Below are 19,753 nucleotides of genomic sequence, written 5' to 3'. Positions count from 1 at the left end.
GAATGTCGGGAAGGACAGCTGCGTTCTTTAGGTAGCGCTCGTCCAAACCGGTGGGTCTTTGAACTTCATCCGAGATGCAGCTGTAATTGTGATCTAACTTGATTACAGCTGCTAACTGTGAAAGGTCTTGAATGGAAGAAAGGCCCTCCACCAAGAATCCCCTCAGGTGTGTGGGACGAGCCCTGGTTCTTCTTGAGCGACGCTGTTCCATGCTGATGACTGAAGAGCAACTTCCCAAATTAGACAAATTGAAGAAACTTTCTAATCTGAAGAGTTGTAAAGAGCTTGTAGCATGAATGATCAGACTTCAAGGTTTGTTGTGTTGATTTCAAATGTCAACTGCAGTTGCTACTCGATTAGAATGTTGAGGCTCGTTTAAATGTAAACAACATTTGATATCAGCAGCAAGTCAATTAGAGCAGCATAAGCACTACATTAATAAAGTTATATGCTTCTCTATTACCATTATCATCTTTATTTACATTATTTAGGGTGCATTCCTCTTCTGTATATGCAGTGGTGTCAGCATTATTTGGAACTGCTCTGTGTTTGTTCACTTTTTTGGACATGATGAACTTATCTCTGTGTTCAATGAATCTTTTAAGTGAACGAATCCTTGCATTGACTCGTATCTCCTTTTGTTCACTGAATTCTCTACTTTTTGGCGTTCATTATTGCTTTGGTGACTTTTCCGGCCTCCAGAAATTGACTATAGCACTATATGACTATTAACCCTCAGGTGGTGTTCAAAACCCTGTAACACCTGAGGTGTTCCCGGTCAAAAATGACCGGCCCATAAAAAATATCTTATAAATCACTCATTATACCATATTTTCACCCAATCTTGGATTCAATCTTTTTGTCAACATGTTCTCTTTCAATTAGTATGTGTGTGAGGTAATGTCAGATGCATAAATGTATATTAGATGCAGGTTAGGGTAGGATCAAATTTCTCTCTGTGGAAAAGAATGTGTGTAATACTCAAAGTTTGTGTGTTTTAACGTGTGTGTGTCTGGGTAGCGTGTGTATAAATGTATCGATACATGCACAGGTCCAAGGGCTCGATGCTTGCAAGCACATATGCTCATATGTGTACATGAAAATAATGAACATGCTCCTGAACTAAATTGTTCTGTTATTTTCAGTCTCTCCCATTCACTTTCAATGGTCGGCTATTGTGACCATTTTTGACCATGCCTACTCTCAGATAAATGAGGCCCACGATTAATCAGATTCAAACAGAAATATAAAATCAGTCCTAATTAAAAGAGAACAAGTTGACAAAAAGGTTGTATCCAAGATTGGGTAAAATTATGGTATAATGAGTGATTTATAAGCTATTTTTTATAGGCCGGTCATTTTTGACCGGGAACACCACAAGTGTGACTATGTGCCATATTTTTTACAAAATAAAAGTTTCAAAACAAAATTCCTGGTGAAACATTAGAGTAGACTAGTGTGATCAACAATACCAATTTTCTTCAGATTTTATTTAATATTTCTAAAATTATTCAAAAATGTAAAAAAAAAAAATATTCAAAAAATGAAATGCCTATACTCTCAAATAAATGAGGCTTATGATTATTCAGATGCAAATCAAAATATAAAACCAGTCCTAATTGAAAGAGAACAAGTTGACAAAAAGATTGAATCCAAGATTGGGTGAAAATATGGTATAATGAGGGATTTATAAGATATTTTTTATAGGCCGGTCATTTTTGACCGGGAACACCATAAGTGTAACAAGGTAACAAAACTCCCACAAAAAAGTAAGAACATTTCCCAAACGTTTTTGAGATTTAGTTATACCCTTTGGGAACAAAGTCACTAAGTTTCAGTCCAAAGTGATAACATTAACTAGCATTTTCGCGGAAAAGAATATCTTCTCTGGGTCAAATTGACCTGAAAGAGCTTTTTTGGGTCGGGGTTGTGAAACTGAAGCTTATGATACACGGGGCAACATTTTGAGCAATGTTGCTGAATGATGTTGCTGTGTGTGGACATTTTCCCATTGAGAATGTGCAACACATTTCTTTTTGGATATCCAGATAGAAATGTGTTGCTTCCACAAAAATATTAGCAACAAATAAGAAATGTTTCTTGAACACTATACACTGTAAAAAAATGTTTTTGCGATTTTGTTATTTCAACAATTTTTTTCAGTAGAGATAACTAGATTGTCCAGACAACAAGGCATTTTAAGTTTTCTTGTCCTCAACTAGACTGAAAGTTAAGTGAACAAGTATAATTGTTGTTTTAACTTAAAAACATAAGTTGAACTGTTCTGGATTTTACTCCAATTATACTTTAGTCTATTTATTTAACTACAGTAAACTAAACTTAATCTAGCCTACTATGTGCAGCTGATTTATATACAACACTCTAATTATATAGATATGAGCACATTTATTTAACTTACCGTATATTTAATACGTACCATTCCACACCATATAAACCAAGTCTTAATCAAGGAGTCAATCCCTGCGTCCCAATTCGCATACTATCCATCCTAAATAGTATTCGAAAATAGAATTAGTATGTCCCAAATCGTAGTATGTTGAAAAGAGTAGTCCAAAGATTCCCGGATGGTTTACTATTTCCGGTCCAAATTCACAGTATGGATCGATGGGCACTCTAACGGCTGATATTGCCCACAACCCATTGCGAGTTGGACGAGGATTCGATTAGAACTACAAACGCGGATAAAAAGCGTCAAAAAACTACAAACATGACGGCTGTGCGAGTTCGACGGTTAAGTAGAGAAGTTAAGATAAAGGGGCTTGAGTGACCAACTATCAATATTTTACCCGTCAAAAATATATTTATTCAGTGTTGTCCACATTATATTTCACCTGCAGCATTGTGAACTTTTTTAATGACACGTTTGGCCATTAACTTTTAAATGCATCCTTATATTTAAACTGCAAACACATGAGGAGAGTCTCTGACCCACAAAGAACCACACATGGAAGATCAACGAGCGGCTACATTTCTCTCCGATACGGTAGGAGATTAAACTGAATGTGGAGGATTTGAACTGTGACGAATCTGACGATGATTGACAGGGCAGATAAACGGTGACGGGATGCACGTAACTAAGCGACAGAGTCCGTTAAAGATGGCGCAGTAGTATGTCCCGAAGCTTGCATACTTTTCTGCTACACACTCAAAAGTATATACCTTTTCTTCACAAAAAGAGTACATACTTTTAGGACGTAGTATAAGTAGGCGAATTGGGACGCAGCAAATGAGTAAAGAGTTTTTGTATTAACACGGCTAGTGAAAACAGCGCCATCTGGCGGAGAGGATAATTATGTACATCCAGGAAATGCACGTGCTGTATGCGCGCGCCCCCGTATCCCCTCCCCCACCGACTGACAGACCAGACGCCATTTCCATTCAATCGCAATGCTGAGCAAATGAGTAGTGTTTACACCGGCATAGTGTTTTATCTCATTAACAGTATGAAGTTTATAACATTATATTGTGGTAGGATGGTGTGTGTGTGTGTGTGTGTGTGTGTGTGTGTGTGTGTGTGTGTGTGTCCATGCGCACCTAAACTTAGAGATATCTTCTTTGACTCGAGGTGCAAAGCGGAGGATAGAAACAGGCGACTGAGGCGAGATAACTTTTTACAGGGAAATATTATAAAGTAAGTGTTTTATCTCATTTACCATTTGTTTTTCATAATATATTGATTTATACCAATATGTAACTTATATGCTGTGCGCGTTTAAACGAGCCAAAACTTTTCTCTCAGGGGACATGACTCACCGTGCAGTGCAGACATGGAGTTTACTTTTAACCAAGATAACACAAAGTAAGTTACGTGTTTAACCTCATCTACAAAGTGCATTTATGACATTATATTGTTTTATAATTATATTTGTGTGTGTGTGTGCGTGTGCGTGTGTGTGTTGTGCTCCCAGAGCCGTTGAAATACAGAGTTCCTAACGTTACACGCCTCGCGGGGTTCATGGAGCGCTCAACAACTCGCGCCGTCTATTTGTTCGAATGGTTGGAGGTGGACAGCAGTTTCACTATATTTGCTGCAATTTCTGGTAAATATTAACTTTATGAATTTAAATAATATCAAATTGTGAAATTTGAAGTATTCAGCCCTAATTAAATCACTTTGAGTCAGTGTACAGTGTAAACATTGCAACATGTTGTCAATAAGCCTATAAAATGTTTTTTTTTTTTTTTTTTTTTTTTTTATGTTTTTATCTATTCCTCCTTGACAAGAAACTGAACTGGTTTACGGATCGGATGAAACTACATCTCGCTTCACTGCATGGTCTCTCTCTCAGATCGCCATCAGATACAGATAAGTTTCATGAAACTCCTTGAAAATTATTAAATGTGAGTTTGAATCGATACAGGTAAAATAAATAACTATTAAAGGGTAAGTTCACCCAAAAAGGAAAATTACCTCATGATTTACTCACCCTCAAGCCATACTAGGTGTATTCCAGACGAATACAATCGGAGTTATATTAAAAAAAAATCTAAAGCATTATAAATGGCAGTGAATGGCAGTCCAAATTTTTAAGCCCAGAAAAAAGTGCATCCATCCATTGTAAAAGTAATCCACATGGCTTCAGGGGGGTTAATAAAGACATTCTGATGCGAATCGATGGGTTTGTGTAAAAAAAAAAAAATCCATATTTAACAAGTTATAATGTAAAATATGTAGCTTCTGGCGGGACGGCCTTCCGTATTAAAGTTACGGAAAAAGTGTAACTGGCACGGCAATGTCGTCGGACGTAGAGGGGAAGAAAAACGCAACTGGCGCAGCGACGGCATCGGACATGGTGTAAAACAAAACGTAATTGCCGCGACGATGACGTCGGACGTGGCGTAAACCTTTTGAACTTCGAGAGGCGTTACACTTATTTCGTAAGTTGAAGGCGGTCCGCCAGAAGTCCGCCAGAAGCCTTTATTAACCCCCCGGAGCCCTCTGGATTATTTTTATAATGGATACAGGGCTTGACATTAAGCATGTTCATGTGCTTGTCCAGAAAAAAGTTTGATATTTTGTGTGTGTGTGTGTGTGTGTGTGTTTTAAATATAATTTATTCTGAAACATTAAATATTGCTTCTTAAATGTAAGTGACTTTAAGGGAATGTTAATTGAAGTGAATGTTAATTAATTGTTTTGCTATGAACTGTCATATGAAGTCAGTGTCATTTTCAGTCGTGGTGGTATTCAGGAAAACAGGTCAAGTGTTGTAATGTCTTCTCTAGAGGCTGCACAAGTGTCAACAGCGCAACCTTGTTATCGTCAGTTCACACTATCAATCGCCCCTTACACTAAATTAATGCAATCATTCTTGCATTTTGGTGATTCGCTAGCTATTTTTTGTTTTAATCAGGTCCATCGGGCAAGCAAAATTCTCTTTCACTTGTCCCTTCGAAAAATCCACAAGCGTTAATGTCGAGCCCTGGGATAGATGCACTTTTTTTCTGGGCTTCAAAATTTGGGCAGCCATTCACTGCCATTTATAATTTTTGGATTAGCCAGAACTTTTTTTAATATAACTGATTCAGGGCTCGACATTAACGCTTGTCTGGGACAAGGGGATTTTTTGAAGGGACAAGTGAAAGAGAATTTTACTTGCCCGATGGACAAGGGCCTGATTAAAACAAAAAATAAACTAACGTTAGTGAATCACCAAAATGCAAGAATGATTGTGCATTAATTTAGCGATCGATAGTGGATAATAATATATGATGAAATGACGATAACAAGTTTGCGCTGTTGACACTCGTGCAGCCTCTCGAGGAGAAATTACAACACTAGAGCCATTTAAGCTGTTTCTTATGATTTCATATGACGGTTCCATAAACATTACATTAACATTCACTTAGTCACTTACATTTTAGATGCAATATTGAGTGTGTTTGTTCTATTTCAGCAGCGAAAATCGTTCACAGCAGAACCGTAACGCGTCTCACAGCAACTGAACGATTCAGTGTTTGAATGAATCGTTTGAATGAACGACTCAATGGCTCACTCATTAAGACGGCCACCTGCTGCCACCTACTGGAGGTTTAGTTTCATGTTTAAACATACTTTCTAACATTTGTATTTGTCTATTCAAAACTACAAATCTCAAAACATTATTTAATGTAGTTGTGATTTTTCAGTGTAAATTATTTTATTTGATTGGTAACAGCCCTTATATTGTCTTATTTTAATTTAATGTATTGATCAAATTTAACAATATAGAATGAAACCTGAAGCAGAGCCTTTATTTAATAAGATTAGGGGGAAAATTCCCTTTATAAAGGGTAAAAATAGCATACGTTTCAAATGATTCAATAATTTTTTTTTAAATCACAAATATGCATATTTAAATATGTCAAAGCTGATTGAACACTGGGGAGAATATTGCTTCAGAATAAATTATATTTACAACGCACACACGCACGGAAAAACAAAAAAATATCGAACTTTTTTCCGGACAAGCACATTTTTTATTTGGCCAAGTGAATGAACGATTTACTTGTCCAAAGGACAAGCACATGAACATGCTTAATGTCAAGCCCTGTGATTGTATTCGTCTGAAACAAGAATGTAATACACCTAGGATGGCTTGAGGGTGAGTAAATCATGGGCTAATTCTCACTTTTGGGTGAACTAACCCTTTAATATGACAGTGGTTTTAAATGTTGTTTTTGTTGCTTTTTTGCATTTGAATATTGCACTTTACTAGTAGATACAGCATGAAATAAACATGTATGAACATCAGAGAATATGTTTAAAGATACAGTACAATGTATGAAATCTGTATTGTCTCATGTAATCGCAGTGTTTCAACTGCGCAAACGTTAATAAAGGTCAATAAATAGCTTTTAAGCAATGTCATGTCACATTTACCTCAGAAAAAATATTCTGTCAGATAGAAAAAGTATATTTACTATATTGCATAGTTATTGTATTGCTGTTCTTTAGTGTTTAATGTATGTTTGAATAAATATTTTATGACAGCACCACTTAAAATTTGTATCTGTGTCTCATTTTTTTCCAGCCAGATGATGATGAGAGAGACATTGTTCATGGGGTTAATGTAGGGGATCTTGACCATGAGTGAGGACATCAGACATGATAGTGCCTTCCCAGATGATGTTGTGGATGTGGATGTCATACTGGACGGAGATTGTGGTCATGGATCTAGAAGATGCCCTAAATGCCTTTGCCACACTATTTGGGCTCGAGCTATGAGGTTATCCAACTTTTTATTTTATTTTTATTTTTAATCTAGGTTTAATGATTGGGGAGAGCTGCAAAGCTGAAAAAAATGCAGTGAGGTAACACTGGTGCATATGTGCTGTTTATGCTCATTGATAAATGTACTGAAGCTTGAGAGCTTACACATTGTTAATTAAAATGAACTTAAATTAAGTTTATATTAAAATGGTATAAAGCCAAATCAGAGGTGTTTAAGAGTCTGTGCCGTTTCTTTTTGCAATTTTCTGAAGAAAGGACATTTCAGACCTTTTGTGTGGTTGTTTTTGGTGTTTGTTTTTGCAATAAATATAAATGTCTACTGATATGTGTTGCTGTGATTTTAATTTGCTATGGGTTTTATTCTAAATCAAATGTAATTTACAAATCAATAATGCAATTAATACTTATTAAAGCAGCTTTGCAACCAACTAAAGTGAAGTTATGATGACTAGAACATTTAAGTTCAGAAAACTAAACTGAAGTTATGATGACTATCAAATTTAGGTTCAGAAAACTAAAGGGAAGTTTTTATTACTAAATGGAATTAGTTCAGATAACTTATCCAAATAAGTAAGAGAAACTTTAAAAAACCAATGCAAAAAGATAACAAAATATATTAAGTTTTGTCAAATTATGTTATAACGGAAAAAGACCTCAAACTTGTGAATGCAGTAGATCATTTTTTGTTATACAGTTGTGTCTTTTGTATTCCATATCTAATGTCTTCATAACAATATCTAAATACTTTCCCCTAAAATGAAACGTATTCGATATGTTCAGCAGTAAATTAACAATTAAACCACATTTTAATGTCACATTTTACAGTTTAGCTTTTGCAGTCAGTGCCAAATAGAATTCTCTGAATAACACGAATAATAGTATTAATATTGTTTTGATGTTTTGAACGGTCTACAATAAGAAAAAAGTCAGTAAAATAGACCTCGTTAAAGTATAACTGATACATTTTTTAAAATCTGATTTGGCTTCCAACTAACCAAAGTGGCTGAATATCCAAGCCAATATTTAAGAGTCCAAAGCAGAACTCACTGACATCAGATATAGTAGGCCTATAACTCAAAGTAATAATTTACTCACACTCGTGTTGTTTCAGACCCATAGTATATGACTGTTTCTTCTGATGAACAGATCAGAAATAATATTTAAACTGTTTTGTCCATGCATTGAAAATACCAAAACAAAATTAGACCATGTTGACCTAATATGGATGAGGAAAAACATTTTCTTATTAATATGGTTTTAAAAATAATGCCTTTTGTCTTGATACATAAAGATATATTAAAATACCATCAGACAATAGAAATGAAACTCAGAAAAAGGACAACTTGAATAAAGAAGACTTTTATTAATTATTTTCTTTCTTTGAGATTGATGCTGTTTTTCATGCCGTGATTGTTTTAGTGTTTTACAGTTTTAGTTTTTCAGTAAATTAAATTTTTATGTTAGTTCCTTTGTTTGTGTATAATGTTAATAAAACATTGGAACAAACTCTGTTCTTTAAATGCATTTTGACAGGGGAAAAAAATAAATATAGATTCAGATTTATTTTACAATTACACTTTCAAAATCTGTGATTATTTGTGATTACATATTTTAATTGACCGATAGCGCTAGTTTTTATGTTTAACATGGACATTTTGATTATTCATGATAATCAGTACATTATTATAATAATTATGTCACAAAGCACCTGCTTTATTAAGTTCTGGTCTAGATGACTAAATTACTACTACCCATTATAAATAGTAATTGTTTAATTTATAGAATTTTCACTGCTCTAACCAGTGGTACTTACATGATCATATGCCTAAATTTAGAAACATTTTCAGAAGAGATTTATTTTTGATGTTTACCATGTAGAAGCTGTACCAGCTCCATTCACCAATGCTGCGTCCCAATTCACCTAATACGACCTAAAAGTATGTACTCTTTTTTAGAAAAGAAAAAAGTACAGCTTTGGGACATACTACTTTGTCATCTTTAACAGACTCTGTTGCTTAGTTACGCCTGCAAACCATTACCCTCGTAAAATTTTACCAATCAAACAATGGATGCCATTAAGTGGAATGCCAAACAGTCATGCACCGAGTTTAAGGATTTGTTTGATGATGCTAACAGTTCATTATTTTCTTCTTTCAAAACAGCTATCAAAGAATATAGTTTAGGTGGAAAGGAGTTGCAAGAAGAAGTACGCAGTCTGAAGCAGCAAGTGTTTACTATGCAAACTTCTCTTGATGCCCTTAAGCAGAGAAGCCTTCAACTTGACAGTAAGATAGTTGAATGGGAGGATGTTGCTCCTGCTCCTGCTCCTTCTCAGGTATGTTTAGGTTCAGCTGCACCATGCAATACTGGGGATTTGGTCAGTCAGGTTTCTGTTCCATCTAATTTGACCTGTGGCCGTGTCCAGCCTATTGAGATGATTTTTCCCTCCTTTGGGGGGCTACATGATGAGCCCGATCCACTAGTTTACTTAGAAAGATGTAAAGACTTCTTGGCTCTCAGACCAATGTCAAATAGTGAAATTCTTGCAACAATGCGTAGTGTTTTGCATGCTTCTACCCGTGATTGGTGTGAGACTGTGAGATTCAAAATTGATACTTGGGAATGTTTTCAGCAAGCTTTTTTAGCTGTCTTTTTGCCAGAAGATTATCAAGACATGTTGGAGGATGAAGTACGAAATCGGTTACAAGGGGAAAATGAAAGTGTTCGTGATTTTACCTTCTCATTTCAAGCTTTGTTTAAGCGTTGGAAAAAGGAAGCTACTGAGGATGAAGTTTTAAAAGCCCTGTTAAAAGCTATGAACCCTTGTTTTGCGAGTCAGCTTCGAGGTTGTGCACAGACTGTTGAGGAACTAGTGAGGTTGGGGACTCAAATAGAAAGAGATTATGATCATCAGAGAAAGTATAATCAGCTTCAGTTGTCTAAGAGCACTACATTTGACCAGAATTCACAGACTAGAAAAATAAAAGAGGTAGAACAAAAAGTTATCTTGCCTTCAGAGCAACGAAACCCAAGCTTGATGTGTTGGAGGTGTCATGAAAATCATTCTCCAGGTTCTCGTCCTAATTTCAAGGTGGCTTTGAGTGAAAAACACTCTGGAGGGCATACACAGGGTGGTAAAGAATCCCAGGGTCGTAGTCATCAGCGAGGGGTAGTGTCCACTTATGATGTGCAACGACTTGTAAAGAAAGATCCAACTAGTAGCGGACAGGACAAGCGAGTTGGCCCAGTTGTTCTTAAACAGTTGGTCGTTCCCTTAACTGTGAGTAACTGTACTGGGAAAGCACTTGTAGATACAGGGGAAACCTACACATTATTGCATTTTGATTTATGGAACAAGATGAAAGGACCTAAAGAGCAACTTGATGCATGACATGAAGGACCTCTTTATCGGGCTAATGGTGATGCTACTATGCCTCTTGGTCAGAAAATGCTTGATTTTTATTTGCATGATTTGCATTTCCAAGTTCCTACAGTTGTCCTTCCAGCTCAGAAACTTGTCTATTCAATGGTTCTGGGGTTAGACTTCATAGCGTTGACTGGTTTGCAGCTTAATATTATAGATCAGTTGTACAGTTTCTCAGGGGACCTGGAAAATCGTGTTTTTTCCTTTCAGCCACCAATTACCTCAGGGGATTCTTAGAGGTTTTGGATTGTCCCTATGGATTGTAAGCCTACTGCTTCTCTTTATTCCACTGTTCCTCCTGTCCAACTTGAGTGGTCAGTGAGTGAGTACATGGAGAACTATGTGCAGGAAAAAACTGGAGTGGAACTTGTTGAGTTTGTACAAACCAAAGTCAATGAGAGTAATTTATCAGACAAAGAGTCTCATGTTCTTTTTACTCTCTTGTATGATCATCCTGAAGTATGCACTCCTTCTCTTGGTAGGACTCATCTGGTTCAGCATAAGATCGCTGTCCGTACAGATGTGGTTGTTGCGCAAAAGCCATATAGGTTACCAGTACATAAAAAGGAAATGGTTAAGGATCAAATTGATGATATGCTTTCACGAGACATTATTCAGCCATCTCATTCTTCTTGGGCATCTCCTATTGTGCTGGTGCCTAAAAAAGATGGAGGTCAGCGATTTTGTGTTGATTATCAACTGTGCTGTGAGCGAAAGTGATGCATTCCCTTTCCCTACTGTGGGTGAAATCTTGGAGTCACTTGCTGGAGCCGGTGTGTTTAGTACTCTTGATCTTAACAGTGGGTACTGGCAAGTGGCAATGGACCCAGACAGTATGGCTAAAACTGCCTTTGAGTCCCCTTTTGGGTTGTATGAGTTCAAGGTTTTACCTTTTGGTTTAAAGAATGCTCCAGCCACATTTCAAAGGCTCATGAATAGGATGTTGGCTGAATGTTTAGGACAGTGTTGTTTGGTTTATCTAGATGACATAGTCTTTTAGTCATCAAATTTCAGTCAGCATATACAACAAAATCAATCAAAATCAAAATCAAACTTTATTTCTATAGCCCTTTATAGCAGCCACAAGGTGTCCAAAGTGATTCACATCAAATATAAATAACACATAATTTGAATACAATATTCAAATAAAAGTAGAGAATATACACTGTTATAATGTTACACCGCTACTGCGTATCAAATGCCAATTTAAACAAATAAGTTTTAAGTTTTGTTTTAAATAGTACAGCAACAGCGAAAGCCCTATCGCCCCACTGTTTATGCCTCGACTTTGGAACCTGTAAAGTGCATTGATCAGAAGACCGCAAACGCCGATTTTGTCCACCCAGAATTAAAAGCTCGGACAGGTACTCAGGGGCTAGCCCATTTAGAGCTTTAAAAACAAACAATAAAATCTTAAAATCAATTCTAAAACGCACTGGAAGCCAGTGGAGAGTAGCTAAAACCGGAGTAATGTGTGCTCTTCTAGGAGGACTGGTTAAAAAGCGAGCAGCAGAATTTTGTACAAGTTGCAGACGGGAAAGAGATGTTTGACTCAAACCGACATAAAGAGCATTGCAATAATCAAGCCTTGAACTAATAAAGGCATGTAAAGCTCTTTCCAAATCGTGCCTTGTAAGAAAAGGCTTTACTTTACTAAGCAGACGAAGTTGGAAGAAGCTCATTTTTAATACATTACTAATCTGTGTATCAAATTTCATGCTGCAATTGAAACGCCCAAATTCCTGACAGTTTGTTTTGCACATGGAGTCAAAGCTTAAATGTGAATTTACATTATCATCTTTATTTACATTATTTAGGGTGGATTCCTCTTCTGTATATGCAGTGGTGTCAGCATTATTTGGAACTGCTCTGTGTTTGTTCACTTTTTTGGACATGATGAACTTATCTGTGTGTACAATGAATCTTTTAAGTGAACGAATCCTTGCATTGACTCGTATCTCCTTTTGTTCACTGAATTCTCTACTTTTTGACGTTCATTATTGCTTTGGTGACTTTTCCGTCCTCCAGAAATTGACTATAGCACTATATGACTATTAATGAAAGAGCTTTTTTGGGTTGGGATTGTGAAACTGAAGCTTATGATACATGGGGCAACATTTTGAGCAATGTTGCTGAATGATGTTGCTGTGTGTGGACATTTTTCCATTGAGAATGGGCAACACATTTCTTTTTGGATATCCAGATAGAAATTTGTTGCTTCCACAAAAATATTAGTAACAAATAAGAAAAGTTTCTTGAGCACTATAATGATTGCTGAAGGATTGTGACACCTTGAAATTCAACTTTGCCATCACAGGAATGAAATAATTTTTAAATTATATTATAACAGAAAACTTAAAGACCTCAAACTTGTGAATGCAGTAGATCATTTTTTTGTTATACAGTTGTGTCTTTTGTATTCCATATCTAATGTCTTCATAACAATATCTAAATACTTTCCCCTAAATCAAGCATATTCAATATGTTCAGCAGTAAATTATCAATTAAACCACATTTTAATGTCACATTTTACGGTTTAGCTTTTGCAGTCAGTGCCAAATAGAATTCTCTGAATAACACGAATAATAGTATTAATATTGTTTTGATGTTTTGAACGGTCTACAATAAGAAAAAAGTCAGTAAAATAGACCTCGTTAAAGTATAACTGATACATTTTTAAAATCTGATTTGGCTTCCAACTAACCAAAGTGGCTTATGACCATTGCTGTAGGCCTGCTATACTTAGTCTAAGCCTGTCTTCATCTGAAAACCTTTCTGAATTGTGCATATGTTTTATTGTTAACACTGGCTGAAATTATGTGTGTATTCTTTGTGAACAGTGTGTGTGTATATCTGTGTATGGATAAATGTATGCTTATCCGTGTATATTTTGTACAAACAGTGATCGACTCAAAAGCTGAATACTGTGTACACATTTTTGGTGACGGCAATGGATGAAGCTTTAATGTACGTACATCGCTGAAACTTTCCAGTGTTCATTTGTCATTGCAGCACTGTCCCTAAGATCCAGCCGTCCTGAGACATCGCTGATCAAAAGATTCTATATCAAAAACATTGTAAGTATTAATGAGTTAGTTCACCTAAAAAACGTTAATCAACTACTCACTCACCTTCATGTTATTCCAAAGCCGTAAGACCTTCGTTCATCTTCAGAACTCAAATTAAGATATTTTAAATTTAATCTGAGATTTCTGTCCCTCCCTGACATCAGTCTACATCGACAACTACAATGTAGAGTTAATAAAGAGATTGTTAAAGTACTCCATATAAATTGTTGGTTTAACTTTTTTTTTTTTTTTTTTTTTTTTTTTTTACAGGTAAGTAACCTGGTTACATATATATATATATATATATATATATATATATATATATATATATATATATATATATATATATATATAGTTTAGTTCAATTAACTTAAAAATTTGAGTTAATACAATGAAGGATCTGTGTCAGATTGCTTATGTCCCTTTATTGTAAGTTGCTTTGGATGAAAGCGTCAACTAAATGCTTAAATGTAAATGTATGACACACACAAACAAGTTTGCTCTTCTTTTACACTCTATTAAGTCTCGACCCGGAATATCCAAGCCAATATTTAAGAGTCCAAAGCAGAACTCACTGACATCAGATATAGTAGGCCTATAACTCAAAGTAATAATTTACTCACACTCGTGTTGTTTCAGACCCATAGTATATGACTGTTTCTTCTGATGAACAGATCAGAAATAATATTTAAACTGTTTTGTCCATGCATTGAAAATACCAAAACAAAATTAGACCATGTTGACCTAATATGGATGAGGAAAAACATTTTCTTATTAATATGGTTTTAAAAATAATGCCTTTTGTCTTGATACATAAAGATATATTAAAATACCATCAGACAATAGAAATGAAACTCAGAAAAAGGACAACTTGAATAAAGAAGACTTTTATTAATTATTTTCTTTCTTTGAGCTTGATGCTGTTTTTCATGCCGTGATTGTTTTAGTGTTTTACAGTTTTTGTTTTTCAGTAAATTAAATTTTTATGTTAGTTCATTTGTTTGTGTATAATGTTAATAAAACATTGGAACAAACTCTGTTCTTTAAATGCATTTTGACAGGGGAAAAAATTAAATATAGATTCAGATTTATTTTACAATTACACTTTCAAAATCTGTGATTATTTTTGATTACATATTTTAATTGACTGATAGCGCTAGTTTTTATGTTTAACATGGACATTTTGATTACTCACGATAATCAGTACATTATTATAATAATTATGTCACAAAGCACCTGCTTTATTAAGTTCTGGTCTAAGAATTTTAGATGACTAAATTACTACTACCCATTATAAATAGTAATTGTTTAATTTATAGAATTTTCACTGCTCTAACCAGTGGTACTTACATGATCATATGCCTAAATTTAGAAACATTTTCAGAAGAGATTTATTTTTGATGTTTACCATGTAGAAGCTGTACCAGCTCCATTCACCACTGCTGCGTCCCAATTCGCGTAATACGACCTAAAAGTATTTACTCTTTTTTAGAAAAGAAAAAAGTACAGCTTTGGGACATACTACTTTGTCATCTTTAACGGACTCTGTTGCTTAGTTACGCCTGCAAGCCATTACCCTCGTCATCTCACTTTAGAAGCTATGCGTGTGATGTCACCATCGGCCAGAGTTGCTGCAGTCACCATCATCACCTCAGGGTCTAGTCTCATGGTTACTATACCTACTCTAGCCTGACTATCTACCTACCTGTGTTACTTACCTGAGATCACCTTCATCTGTCTTCTGTCATCAGTCTTCTGCTAAAGTCCTCAGTGGTCCGGGTCTCCAGATTCCGGCTCTCCATTCTCATCTTCAAACAGAAGGAACTCCGAAGGAACCCATCCAGCGAAGTCATCTGCAAACTATCAGACTGCTGCGATACTGACCATCGATTCACTCCTGCTTCTTCTCTGCTTTCTGCTCTAATAAACAACTGTACTTTATACTTACCTTGTTTGTCTCCTTCTGTTGCATGACGAAATAATCATTACCGTCCCTCAGATTTGACTGACTGAATGCTGTTACAGTGCTGAAGAAGGAATGCATCCTTGATGTACACCTTTTACTAATATTAAACCATCCTGTGTTTCCTCATTCTGTTCGAACAGATCCATCGATGACTTCCATCAAAATTATATCAGTTTAAAGTTTCTTCTATACAGGTAATTCTAGTGTTGTTGCTGTTGTCACAAGACAGTGATCTTCTGCCAAGAACATCAGGCCAATCCTCTCCTGTCCAGAAGGTGGTTTGTCTTCGTCTGGCATCTCAGCTGAGACCTGTCCACTATGGGTGACCCTACCAGTAGTTGTGAAGTACCAGTGGCGTAGCTCTCGGCATCACTGATGCACACAAGCCCTCACAGCACGTCAAGCTGCAAACCATATGAGGGACCCTAACCTACCCTAACCAAACTGCTCAAAAACAACCGCACATAACCAACCAATCTAAACATCCTAACAACCACATATCAATGCACGAAAAACCACTCCGAAAATCCAGCAACCGTTCCATAACATGCTAATAACCTCTCAGAAAACCTTGCCAAACATGTCAACATCATCCCAAACACTGTGACAACCAAATAGCAATGCATTAAAACCACTTAGAACAACCTAGGAGGAGTCACATGACATCAAAAGCGTCCAACCAATTTCACAGAAGCATTCTTAAAATTCATCTAAATAAAAAACCTAACCTACTCTGTGGTAATAAAAACGTACACCACCATAACTCAATATTTACATACGTAGGCCCCGCTGTGCGATACTCCAGCCTCCATTTGACACTTTGATGACTCAGTGTCTGGGCTTCTTTCTTCTGGGTTCCTCAGGCAGGGGCTCTTCACTGATGACCAAATGGATTCGTGGAGCGAAGCTTCTGCTGGGTGCGGAGAAGCTTTCAGTGATCAGGACGCGTCCGTCAGGCTGCTCCGTCTCCACCAGTGAAGGGCAGTTGAGGGTCTCCCACAGCCGCTGCTTGATCTTCAGTCCCAGCTCAAGGCTGTAGGGACGGTGCCGACCAGAGCGCGTCATCTTCATTGGCTCCACCACAGAGCGATAAATGTCCTGGTATTTCTCCACGCTATAGCCGTGGATGGAGACAGGCTCTTCCTGCTGACACACGTCCACTGAAGAGACTGAGGGTGCTGGATGAATGTCGGGAAGGACAGCTGCGTTCTTTAGGTAGCGCTCGTCCAAACCGGTGGGTCTTTGAACTTCATCCGAGATGCAGCTGTAATTGTGATCTAACTTGATTACAGCTGCTAACTGTGAAAGGTCTTGAATGGAAGAAAGGCCCTCCACCAAGAATCCCCTCAGGTGTGTGGGACGAGCCCTGGTTCTTCTTGAGCGACGCTGTTCCATGCTGATGATTGAAGAGCAACTTCCCAAATTAGACAAATTGAAGAAACTTTCTAATCTGAAGAGTTGTAAAGAGCTTGTAGCATGAATGATCAGACTTCAAGGTTTGTTGTGTTGATTTCAAATGTCAACTGCAGTTGCTACTCGATTAGAATGTTGAGGCTCGTTTAAATGTAAACAACATTTGATATCAGCAGCAAGTCAATTAGAGCAGCATAAGCACTACATTAATAAAGTTATATGCTTCTCTATTACCATTATCATCTTTATTTACATTATTTAGGGTGCATTCCTCTTCTGTATATGCAGTGGTGTCAGCATTATTTGGAACTGCTCTGTGTTTGTTCACTTTTTTGGACATGATGAACTTATCTGTGTGTTCAATGAATCTTTTAAGTGAACGAATCCTTGCATTGACTCGTATCTCCTTTTGTTCACTGAATTCTCTACTTTTTGACGTTCATTATTGCTTTGGTGACTTTTCCGGCCTCCAGAAATTGACTATAGCACTATATGACTATTAATGAAAGAGCTTTTTTGGGTCGGGTTGTGAAACTGAAGCTTATGATACACGGGGTAACATTTTGAGCAATGTTGCTGAACGATGTTGCTGTGTGTGGACATTTTCCCATTGTGAATGGACAACACATTTCTTTTTGGATATCCAGATAGAAATGTGTTGTTGCCCATTCTCAATGGGAAAGTGCCCAAGCAACATTTTTCAGCAATTGCCCGGTCAGTGGTCTGTTACTTTATAATTAATAGCAGTTTATAGCAGTTTTTGGGTTGTGCATTCGAGTGATGATGAATATTATGGGGGCGGCTTGCAGACGCCTATAATTTGACCGTTAAGAAATATCGCTAAGAAATTAATACTGTCACGTAACAAATCTGCTTCAAATTAAAAATAAAATTAATTACAACATTTAAATAAAAATGCAAAGGGATCCGTGTACAAATACTATAAAACTGTGAATATAAATCATTGGGAATCATATATATATATATAAAAAAAATGCATTGTATCATTTATCTATAATAACTTTTATTGGTTTGGTCGGTAAAATCCAGATCATTTTTTTTTATTTTTTAGTTTGTTACGTTTTTTGTCAGGTGGCTTTTGTAACTATATGTCATTACGTTGTCTTGACGCGAGTCAATCGGTGTGTTGGACACAACTGCCAAGCAAGGCCCATGTCAATTTCGGACAATTCACGGCAGTTTTCGGTGTTGCCTGCAAATTGCCGTCTGCAGTCGTAAACCTGAACTTCCACGACAATCTACAGTGTCGCTTACTGACGAAAATCCCACTTTTCATGCAGTGAGACCTTGCTGGAGGATTTGATGGAAACTGAGGTGAGAAGGAAGAGAAAACAGTGTCACAGAACGTGATTGTAAAGTAGTATTATAATGAGTGTCATTGCATTGAATCTTATTTTTCAAAACTGTTGTAATAATTAGCTGTTATTTTTGTAGCAAATGTCTCTTGAATTACTCTGGAAACTCTTGGCTTGAAAGAAAAAGAAAAGCAAGAGAAACTGGTTAAAGCAGAGCATGAGAAAGAAAGTCTACTTTAAAGTTGCTAGATTGCTTGGGGCGAGTAAAAATCATGTCACTGATATTCCTCAACTGTGTGTGCCTGTCTCTTGAAAACATGGACTTATGGAGAGCCCTTAATTCAAGTGATAGTTCTCCAAAAATGAAAATGCGATCTTTATCTGCTTACCCCCAGTGCATTCAAGATGTTTGTTTCTTCAGTAGAACAAATGAAGATTTTTAACTCCTACTGTTCCCATATAATGCATGTCAATGGGGTGTTTTCTATGAGAGCCACTATGAGAGTAAAAAACACATAGATGTACGAATCCATATTAAACGCAGCGGCTCGTGACTGCACATTGATGTCTTAGGACATGAAACAATCTTTTTGTGTGAGAAACCGAACAGTATATATATATATATATATATATATATATATATATATATATATATATATATATATATATATATATATATATATTTTTTTTTTTTTTTTTTTTACCTCAAATACAACATTATGTACATCAGCTGTCCCCACCACTGCCTGCAAGTGAGGTCAAATTACACGATATGGCGTAGAAACAGGGGTGGATCTAGAAAATTATTTACGGGGGGGGGGGGGGGGGGGTGGCAAGGTGTGACATGAGAACTATGAGGGGTGGCAACACTGAAGCAAGCGTCCTTGCATGGTTCTTGTGAATTCAAATAATATAATATACATGGTCAGTGTACACACAGGAGCACACATTTTTATTGGGCTATAAAGATTAAAGACTGTTGTGTGATAGATTTTTCCTGAACCTGATAGCTGGACTGGAAACTTAAAGTGACTACAAGTTTATATCAATATTAATTTACAAAGCATAACAAACAATACAGATTATATATATGAATATAAGCCTCAGAGCATCAATTACTGGTTTATTTCTTCACCAACAGATAGCCAAAACACAAGTTGTAGTGCATCTAGATTAAGATGTGGTGCATTCAATCACGAACAAATATTGTCAACAAAAAAGAAAAGAAAAACATCCCATCTAAAGTCATCAAAATATCTTGTTTTGCAAGTATCTAATAACAAAAGCACTGGTTGTAACGATAATAGCCTATGCTTTACCAGGTAAATATAT

The 19,753-nt window shown here is 36.4% G+C and overlaps 1 long non-coding RNA gene across 6 annotated transcripts; it reads left to right on the top strand.

Moving 5' to 3' along the window:
• The first annotated feature begins 3,353 nt into the window (after nucleotides 1–3,353).
• On the top strand, nucleotides 3,354–15,699 carry LOC137070804 (uncharacterized). Of its 6 annotated transcripts, none has more exons than XR_010904337.1 (8): nucleotides 3,354–3,462; nucleotides 3,587–3,652; nucleotides 3,761–3,820; nucleotides 3,930–4,061; nucleotides 4,246–7,229; nucleotides 9,397–9,569; nucleotides 13,671–13,735; nucleotides 15,478–15,699. It is a non-coding gene; the product is annotated as an uncharacterized lncRNA (long non-coding RNA). The 6 variants fall into 6 exon arrangements; XR_010904341.1 differs by having other exon boundaries at nucleotides 3,367–3,652; nucleotides 4,246–4,362; nucleotides 7,035–7,229; nucleotides 15,478–15,697; XR_010904340.1 differs by having other exon boundaries at nucleotides 3,383–3,423.
• The last annotated feature ends 4,054 nt before the right edge of the window (nucleotides 15,700–19,753 follow it).

The sequence above is a fragment of the Pseudorasbora parva genome, chromosome 3 (genome assembly GCF_024679245.1).
Source record: "Pseudorasbora parva isolate DD20220531a chromosome 3, ASM2467924v1, whole genome shotgun sequence".
In the NCBI taxonomy this organism is placed as follows: domain Eukaryota; kingdom Metazoa; phylum Chordata; class Actinopteri; order Cypriniformes; family Gobionidae; genus Pseudorasbora; species Pseudorasbora parva.
The sequence above is the reverse complement of the archived record's forward strand: the minus strand, read 5'-3'. Positions and strand labels throughout refer to the sequence as shown.